Here is a 10448-nt window from a genome sequence, read left to right as displayed (position 1 = left end):
TTCACTAAGCATAAATACTCTCTAGGTCTATCCACACTGTTGCGAATGGCAGAATTTCATTCTTTTTTATGGCTGAGTAATATATGTGTGTACATTACATATTCTTTATCCATTCATCTATTGATGAACACTTAGGATGCTTCCATATCTTGGCTATTGTAAGTAATTCTACTGTGAACATTGGGGTCATGTATCTTTGCAAATTAGTGTTTTCGTTTTCTTCAGATACATACCCAGGAGCAGAATTACTGGATCATATGGTATCTCTATTTTCTGTTTTTTGAGGAACCTTCATATTGTTTTCAGTAGTGGCTGCACCAATTTACAATCCCACTGACAGTGTACTAGGGTTCCCTTTTCTCTACATCCTTGCCAACATTTGTTCTTTGTAGACTTTTTGATGACAGCCATTTTGATAGGTGTGAGGTGATATCTCACTGTGGTTTTGATTTGCACTTCTCTGATGATTAGCAATGTTGAACATTTTTTCATGTGCCTGTTGGCCGTCTGTATATCTTCTTTGGAAAAAATGTCTATTCAGGTCTTCTGCCCATTTTTTAATTAGGTTGTTTGGTTTTTTGCTTGTTTTCTGATGCTAAGTTGTATGAGCTGTTTATGTATTTTGGATATTAACCCCTTATTGGTCATATCATTTGCAAATATTTTCTCCCATTCAGGAGGTTGTCTTTTTGTTTTGTCTATGATTTCCTTTGCTGTGAAAAAGATTTTAAGCTTAATTAGGTACCATTTGTTTAATTTGCTTTGTTTCTTTTGCCTTAGGAGACAGGTCCCAAACAATATTGCTACCATTTATGTCAAAAAGTGTTCTGCCTGTGTTTTCTTCTAGGAGTTGTATGATTTCTAGTCTTACATCTAGGTCTTTAATCCATTTGGGGTTTTTTTTGAATTTTATTTATTTTTTTATACAGCAGGTTCTTACCAGTCATCCATTTTATACACATCAGTGTATACATGTCAATCCCAATCTCCCAATTCATCACACCACCCCCACCCCCCTGCCGCTTTCCCCCCTTGGTGTCCATACGTTTGTTCTCTACATCTGTGTCTCAACTTCTGCCCTGCAAACTGGTTCATCTGTACCATTTTTCTAGGTTCCACATATGTGCGTTAATATGTGATATTTGTTTTTCTCTTTCTGACTTACTTCACTCTGTATGACAATCTCTAGATTCATCCATGTTTCTACAAATGACCCAATTACATTTCTTTTTATGGCTGAGTAATATTCCATTGTATATATGTACCACATCTTTATCCATTCGTCTGTCTATGGGCATTTAGGTTGCTTCCATGACCTGGCTATTGTAAATAGTGCTGCAATGAACATTGGGGTGCATGTGTCTTTTTTTTTTTTTTTTTTTTTCTGTACGCAGGCCTCTCACTGTTGTGGCCTCTCCCGTTGCGGAGCACAGGCTCCAGATGCGCAGGCTCAGCAGCCATGGCTCACGGGCCCGGCCACTCTGCGGCATGTGGGATCTTCCCGGACCGGGGCACGAACCGGTGTCCCCTGCATCGGCAGGCGGACTCTCAACCGCTGCACCACCAGGGAAGCCCCCTCATGTCTCTTTTTGAATTACGGTTTTCTCTGGGTATATGCCCAGTAGTGGGATTGCTGGGTCATATGGTAATTCTATTTTTAGTTTTTAAGGAACCTCCATACTGTTCTCCATAGTGGCTGTATCAATTTACATTCCCACCAACAGTGCATGAGGGTTCCCTTTTCTCCACACCCTTGCCAGCATTTGTTGTTTGTAGATTTTCTGATGATGTCTATTCTAACTGGCATGAGGTGATACCTCATTGTAGTTTTGATTTGCATTTCTCTAATAATTAGTGACGTTGAGCAGCTTTTCATGTGCTTCTTGGCCACCTGTATGTCTTCTTTGGAGAAATGTCTATTTAGGTATTCTGCCCATTTTTTGATTGGGTTGTTTGTTTTTTTAATATCGAGCTGCATGAGCTGTTTATATATTTTGGAGATTAATCCTTTGTCCGTAACTTCATTTGCAAATATTTTCTCCCATTCTGAGGGTTGTCTTTTCGTCTTGTTTGTAGTTTCCTTTGCTTTGCAAAAGCTCTTAAGTTTCATTAGGTCCCATTTGTTTATTTTTGTTTTTATTTCCATTACTCTAGGAGGTGGATCAAAAAATATCTTGCTGTGATTTATATCATAGAGTGTTCTTCCTGTTTTCCTCTAAGAGTTTTATAGTGTCTGGTCTTACATTTAGGTCTCTAATCCATTTTGAGTTTATTTTTGTGTATGGTGTTAGGGAGTGTCCTAATTTCATTCTTCTACATGTAGCTGTCCAGTTTTCCCAGCACCACTTATTGAAGAGACTGTCTTTTCTGCATTGTATATCCTTGCCTCCTTTGTCATAGATTAGTTGACCATAGGTGCGTGGGTTTATCTCTGGGCTTTCTGTCCTGTTTCATTGATCTATATTTCTGTTTTTGTGCCAGTACCATATTGTCTTGATTAAGGTACCTTTGTAGTATAATCTGAAGTCAGGGAATCTGATTCCTCTAGCTCCGTTTTTTTCCCTCAAGACTGCTTTGGCTATTTGGAGTCTTTTGTGTCTCCATACAAATTTTAAGATTTTTTGTTTTAGTTCTGTAGAAAATGCCATTGGTAATCTGATAGGGATTGCATTGAATCTGTAGATTGCTTTGGGTAGTATAGTCATTTTCACAATATTGATTTTCCAATCCAAGAACATGGTATATCTCTACATCTGTTGATATCATCTTTAATTTCTTATAATTAAGTGTCTTATAGTTTTCTGCATACAGGTCTTTTGTCTGCTTAGGTAGGTTTATTCCTAGGTATTTTGTTCTTTTTGTTGCAGTGGTAAATGGGAGTGTTTCCTTAATTTCTCTTTCAGATTTTTCATCATTACTATATAGGTATGCAAGAGATTTCTGTGCCTTAATTTTGTGTCCTGCAACTTTACCAAATTCATTGATTAGTTCTGGTACTTTTCTGGTTGCATCTTTAGGATTCTCTATGCATAGTATCATGTCATCTGCAAACAATGACAGTTTTACTTCTTCTTTTCCAATTTTTATTCCTTTTATTTCTTTTTCTTCTCTGATTGCTGTGGCTAGGACTTCCAAAACTATGTTGAATAATAGTGGCAAGAGTGGACATCCTTGTCTTGTTCCTGATCTTAGAGGAAATGCTTTCAGTTTTTCACCATTGAGAATGATGTTGGCTGTGGGTTTGTCATATATGGCCTTTATTATGTTGAGGTAGTTTCCCTCTATGCCCACTTTCTGGAGAGTTTTTATCATAAACGGTGTTGAATTTTGTCAAAAGCTTTTTCTGCATCTATTGAGATGATCATATGGTTTTTATTCCTTAATTTGTTAATGTGTTGTATCACATTGATTGATTTGCATATATTGAAGAATCCTTGCATTTCTGGGGTAAATCCCACTTGATCATGGTGTATGATCCTTTTAATGTGCTGTTGGATTCTGTTTGCTAGTATTTTGTTCAGGATTTTTGCATCTATGTTCATCAGTGATATTGGTCTGTAATTTTCTTTTTTTATAGTATCTTTGTCTGGTTTTGGTATCAGGATGATGGTGGCCTCATAGAATGAATTTGGGAGTGTTCCTCATCTGCAATTTTTTGGAACAGTTTGAGAAGAATGGGTGTTAGCTCTTCTCTAAATGTTTGATAGAATTCACCTGTGAAGCCATCTGGTCCTGGACTTTTGTTTGTTAGAAGATGTTTAATCACAGTTTCAATTTCATTACTTGTGATTGGTCTGTTCATATTTTCTGTTTCTTCGTGGTTCAGTCTTGGAAGGTTTGTCCATTTCTTCCAGGTTGTCCATTTTATTGGCATAGAGTTGCTTGTAGTAGTCTCTTAGGATGCTTTGTATTTCTGTGGTGTCTGTTGTAACTTCTTCTTTTTCATTTCTAATTTTATTGATTTGAGTCTTCTCCCTCTTTTTCTTGATGAGTCTGGCTAATGGTTTATCAATTTTGTTTATCTTCTCAAAGAACCAGCTTTTAGTTTTATTGATCTTTGCTATTGTTTTCTTTGTTTCTATTTCATTTATTTCTGCTCTGATCTTTATGATTTGTTTCCTTCTGCTAACTCTGGGTTTTGTTTGTTCTTCTTTCTCTAGTTCCTTTAGGTGTAAGGTTAGATTGTTTATTTGAGATTTTTCTTGTTTCTTGAGGTAGGCTTGTATAGCTATAAACTTCCCTCTTAGAACTGTTTTGGCTGCATCCCATAGGTTTTGGATCATCATGTTTTCATTATTATTTGTCTCTAGGTATTTTTTGATTTCCTCTTTGATTTCTTCAGTGATCTCTTGGTTATTTAGTAACGTATTGTTTAGCCTCCATGTGTTTGTGTTTTTTACGATTTTTTCCCTGTAGTTCATTTCTAATCTCATAGCATTGTGGTCAGAGAAGATGCTTGATATGATTTCAATTTTCTTAAATTTACTGAGGCTTGATTTGTGTCCCAAGATGTGATCTGTCTTGGAGAATGTTTCGTGCACACTTGAGAAGAAAGTGTAATCTGCTGTTTTTGGATGGAATGTCCTATAAATATCAATTAAATCTATCTGGTCTATTGTGTCATTTAAAGCTTGTGTTTCCTTATTTATTTTCATTTTGGATGATCTGTCCATTGGTGTAAGTGAGGTGTTAAAGTCCCCCACTATTATTGTGTTACTGTTGATTTCCTCTTTTATAGGTGTTAGCAGTTGCCTTATGTATTGAGGTGCTCCTATGTTGTGTGCATATATATTTATAATTGTTATATCTTCTTCTCTGATTGATCCCTTGATCATTATGTAGTGTCCTTCTTTGTCTCTTGTAACATTCTTTATTTTAAAGTCTATTTTATGTGATATGAGTATTGCTACTCCAGCTTTCTTCTGATTTCTATTTGTATGGAACATCTTTTTCTATCCCCTCACTTTCAGTCTGAATGTGTCCCTAGGTCTGAAGTGGGTCTCTTGTAGACAGCATGTATATGGGTCTTGTTTTTGGATCCATTCAGCAAGCCTGTGTCTTTTGGTTGGAGGATTTATTCCATTCATGTTTAAGGTAATTATCGATATGTATGTTCCTATTACCATTTTTTTAACTGTTTTGGGTTTGTTTTTGTAGGTCCTTTTCTTCTCTTGTGTTTTGCACTTAGAGGAGTTCCTTTAGCATTTGTTGTAGAGCTGGTTTGATGGTGCTGAATTCTCTTAGCTTTTGCTTGTCTGTAAAGCTTTTGATTTCTCCATCGAATCTGAATGAGATCCTTGCGGGGTAGAGTAATCTTGGTTGTAGGTTCTTCCCTTTCATCACTTTAAGTATATCATGCCACTCCCTTCTGGCTTGTAGAGTTTCTGTTGAGAAATCAGCTGTTAACCTTACGGGAGTTCCCTTGTATGTTATTTGTCGTTTTTCTTTTGCTGCTTTCAATAATTTTTCTTTGTCTTTAAGTTTTGCCAGTTTGATTACTATGTGTCTAGGTGTGTTTGTTCTTGGGTTTATCCTGTATGGGACTTTCTGCACTTCCTGGACTTGGGTGGCTCTTTCCTTTCCCATGTTAGGGAAGTTTTCGACTATAATCCTTCAAATATTTTCTCGGGTCCTTTCTCTCTCTCTTCTCCTTTTGGGACCCCTATAATGCAAACGTTGTTGTGTTTAATGTTGTCCCAGAGGTCTCTTAGGCTGTCTTCATTTCTTTTCATTCTTTTTTCTTTATTCTGTTCTGCAGCAGTGAATTCCAGCATTCTGTCTTCCAGGTCACTTATCCGTTCTTCTGCCTCAGTTATTCTGCTATTGATTCCTTCTAGTGTAGTTTTCATTTCAGTTATAGTGTTGTTCATCTGTGTTTGTTCTTTAATTCTGCTAGACCTTTGTTAAACATTTCTTGAGTCTTCTTGATCTTTACCTCCATTCTTTTTCCAAGGTCCTGGATCATCTTCACTATCATTCTTCTGAATTCTTTTTCTGGAAGGTTTCCTATCTCCACTTCCTTTAGTTGTTTTTCTGGGGTTTTATCATGTTCCTTCATCTGGTGCATAGCCCTCTGCCTTTTCATCTTGTCTATCTTTCTGTGAATGTGGTTTTTGTTCCACAGGCTGCAGGATTGTAGTTCTTCCTGCTTCTGCTGTCTGCCTTCTGGTGGATGAGGCTGTCTAAGAGGCTTGTGCAAGTTTCCTGATGGGAGGCACTGGTGGTGAGTAGAGCTGGTTGTTGCTTTCGTGGGCAGAGCTCAGTAAAACTTTAATCCATTTGTCTGCTGATGGGTGGGGCTGGGTTCCCTCCCTGTTGGTTGTTTGGCCTGCATTGACCCAACACTGGAGCCTACCTGGGCTCTTTGGTGGGGCTAATGGCGGTCTCTGGGAGGGCTCACGCCAAGGAGTACTTCCCAGAACTTCTGCTGCCAGTGTCCTTGTCTTCACAGTGAGACACAGCCACCCCCTGCCTTTGCAGGAGACCCTCCAACACTAGCAGGTAGGTCTGGTTCAGTCTCCTATGGCGTCACTGCTCCTTCCCCTGGGTCCCAGTGCACACACTACTTTGTGTGTGCCCTCCAAGAGTGGAGTCTCTGTTTCCCTGAGTTCTGTCGAAGTCCTACAATCAAATCCCGCTAGCCTTCAAGTCTGATTCTTTAGGAATTCTTCCTCCCGTTGCCAGACCCCCAGATTGGGGAGCCTGATGTGGGGCTCAGAACCTTCACTCCAGTGCGTGGACTTCTGTGGTATAAGTGTTTTCCAGTTTGTGTGTCACCCACCTACCAGTTATGGGATTTGATTTTATTGTGTTTGCGCCCCTCCTACCATCTCATTGTGGCTTCTCCTTTGTCTTTGGGTGTGGGGTATCTTTTTTGATGAGTTCCAGTTTCTTCCTGTCGATGATTTTCAGCAGTTAGTTGTGATTCTGGTGTTCTTGCAAGAGGGAGTGAGAGCATGTCCTTCTACTCCGCCATCTTGAACCAATCCTCTCCAGTTTTTTTGTTTTTTATATATGATGTGAGGAAATGTACTAATTTCATTCTTTTACATATAGCTGTCCTGTTTTCCTGGCACCACTTATTGAAGATACTGTGTTTTCTCAATTTTATATTCTTGCCTCCTTTGTCGTAGATTAATTGAGCATAAGTATGTGGGTTTATTTCTGGGCTCTCTGTTCTGTTCCTTTCATCTGTGTGTCTCTTTTTATGCCAGTACCATGATGGTTTGATTACTGTAGCTTTGTAGTATAGTCTGAAGTCAGGGAGCATGATAACTCCAGCTTTGTTCTTTTCTTCTTAAGACTGTTTTGGCAATTTAGGGTCTTTCGTGGTTCCATATAAATTTTAGGATTAGTTGTTCTAGGTCTGTGAAAAATGTCATGGGTATTTTGATAGGGATTGCATTAAATCTGCAGATTGCTTTAGGTAGTATGGACATTTTAAAAATATTAATTATTTTAATCCAAGAACACAGGATATCTTTCCATCTTTGTACCATCTTCAGTTTCCTTCATCAGTATTTTATGGTTTTCTGAGTATAGCTCTTTCACCTCCGTAGTTAAGTTTATTCCTAGTTATTTTATTTTTTATGAGATTTAAATAGGATTATTTTCTTGCTTTCTCTTTCTGATAGTTATTAGTGTACAAAAAAGCAACAGATTTCTGTATATTAAGCTTGTATCCTGCAACTTTGTGAATTCATTTATTACTTCTCCAATAGCTTTTTGGTGGAGATTTTAGCTTTTTCTCTGTGCAATGTCTGTCATCTGCAAATAGTGACAGTTTACTTCTTTTTATAATTTCTTTGGGAAGGTATCTGTTAAGGTCTTTGGCCCATTTTTAAAAAATTAGATCGTTTGTTTTCTTTGTCGAATTTTAAAAGTTCTTTGTATATTTTGCAGAACAGTCCTTTATGAGATATGTCTTTTACAAATATCTTTTCCCAGTCTGTAAATTGTCTTTTCTTTCTCTTGTCGGTGTCTTTCAAAGAGCTGAAGTTTTTTATTTTAATGAAATTCACCTTATCAATTATTTCTTTCACAGATTGTGCCCTTGGTGTTGCAATGAAAAAGTCATTGCCAAAAGCAAGGTCTTCTAGATTTTTTTCCTATGTCATCTAACAGTTTTATAGTTTTATGTTTTACATTTAGATCTGTGATCTATTTTGAGCTAATTTTTGTGAAGGATGTAAAGTCTGTGTCTAGATTCATTTTTCTTCTTTAGCCTATTGATGTGATGGTTTACATTAATTGATTTTCTATTAATGTAATGGCCTTGTAATGAACTGGCCTTGCATACCTGGGATAAGTCCCACTTATTTGTGGTATATACTTTTTTTTAATACATTGTTGGATTTGATTTGCTAATAACTTTTGAGGATTTTTAAGTTTATGTTCATGGGAGATATTGGTTTGCAGTTTTCTTATAATGTCTTAGTCTGGTTTTGGTATTTGATACCCCAAGTTTGGTATTTGGTATTATGGTATGCTGGCCTCATGGAATGCATTAAGAAGAATCTTCTCTGCTTCTATCCTCTGAAACAGATTCTAGAGAATTAATATGATTTCTTTATTAAATGGTTGTTATAATTCACCAGTGAACCCATCGTGGCCTAGTGCTTTATGTTTTGGAAGATTTTTAATTATTAATTCAATTTCGTTAATAGATATAGGCCTATTTAAATGGCCAGTCGCTTCTCGTGTGAATTTTTGCACATCTTTTTTTTTTTGCAGTACGCGGGCCTCTCACCGTTGTGGCCTCTCCTGCTGCAGAGCACAGGCTCCGGACGCGCAGGCCTAGCAGCCATGGCTCACGGGCCCAGCCGCTCCGCGGCATGTGGGATCCTCCTGGACCAGGACACGAACCCGTGTCCCCTGCGTCAGCAGGCGGACTCCCAACCACTGCGCCACCAGGGAAGCCCCTGCACATCTTATCTTTCAAGAAATTCATCCGTTTCGTGTAGACTGTCAAATTTGTAAGTAGAGAGTTATTCATAGCATTCCTTTATTTTCCTTTTAATGTTCATGGGATCTGTATTGATGTTCCCCATTCATTTCTTATATTAATAATTTGTGTCCTTTCTCTTTTATTCTTAATTAGCCTAGTGAGTGGTTGATTGATTTCATTGATCTTTGAAAAGAACTAGCTATTTGTTTCTTTTATTTTTTCTATCAATTTTCTGTTTTCTATTTCATTGATTTTTCTTTTAGTTTTTATTAATTTTCTTCTGTGTAGTTTTGACTTAGTTTGTTCTTCTTTTTCTAGTTTCCTAAGATGGGACCCTACATTATTTATTTTAGATCTTTCTTCTTATTTTAATACATGCATTCAATAGTATAAATGTCTCTAAAGCATTGCTTTCACTGCCTTCCACAGATTGTGATTACTTATGCTTTAATTTTCATTTAGGTCAAATATTTTTATATTACTCTTGAAATTTATTTGTTGACCCGTGTGTTATTTAGAAGTTTGTTGTTTAATCTCTGAGTCTTTTGTGATTTTCCGGCTTCTTTCTGTTATTGAATGCTATTTAATTCCACTGTGGACTGAGAGCAGTTATTATATGACTTCAATTCTTTTAAATTTGTAAAGGTATGTTTTAGGGCCAGAATGTAATCTAGCTTGGTGAATGTTTCATGTGAATTTGAGAAAAATGTGTATTCTGTGGTTTTGCATGAAGCAGTTTATATCCAGTTGAACAATGGTGCTGTTGATTTCCACTATGTCTTTAATGGTTTTCTGCCAGTCTAATCTGTCCATTTCTTACAGAGGTGTGTTGACATCTCTGACCATAATAATAGATTCATCTATTTCTCCTTGCAGTTCTAGCTGTAAAGTAAAAAGCTTTTTTTAAAATTAATTAATTAATTTATTTTTTATTTTTGGCTGTGTTGGGTCTTTGTTGCTGCACACGGGCTTTCTTTAGTTGCAACGAGCGGGGGCTACTCTTCATTGCAGTGAACAGGTTTCTCATTGCGGTGGCTTCTCCTGTTGCGGAACATGGGCTCTAGGAGAGTGGGCTCAGTAGTTGTGGTGCACGGGCTTAGTTGCTGCACGGCATGTGGGATCTTCCTGGACCAGGGCTCGAACCCACGTCCCCTGCATTGGCAGGCAGATTCTTAGCCTCTGTGCCACCAGGGAAGTCCCCATTCCTTTACTTTTAATCTATGTTTGTTTTTCTATTTAAAATAAACTTTTTTGTAGGTAACATGTAGGTGGGTGCTGTTTTTTGATTCACTCTGACAATCTCTGTCTTTTATTTGGCACATTTAGGCCATTTATGTTCAAAGTGATTATTAACATAGTTGGATTAATATTTACCACATTTATCACCGTTTTCTTTTCTTTTTATTCAGTTTATTTAAACTAAAGAAATAAAAACAGTTTACCCATTTCTCCTACCCCTGTATTGTGCCTCTGGTGACCACCAGTCTCTTCTCTGTATCTA

The sequence above is a fragment of the Leucopleurus acutus genome (genome assembly GCF_964270905.1).
Source record: "Leucopleurus acutus genome assembly, chromosome: 7".
Classification (NCBI taxonomy): domain Eukaryota; kingdom Metazoa; phylum Chordata; class Mammalia; order Artiodactyla; family Delphinidae; genus Leucopleurus; species Leucopleurus acutus.
This window is presented reverse-complemented; position numbering follows the sequence as displayed.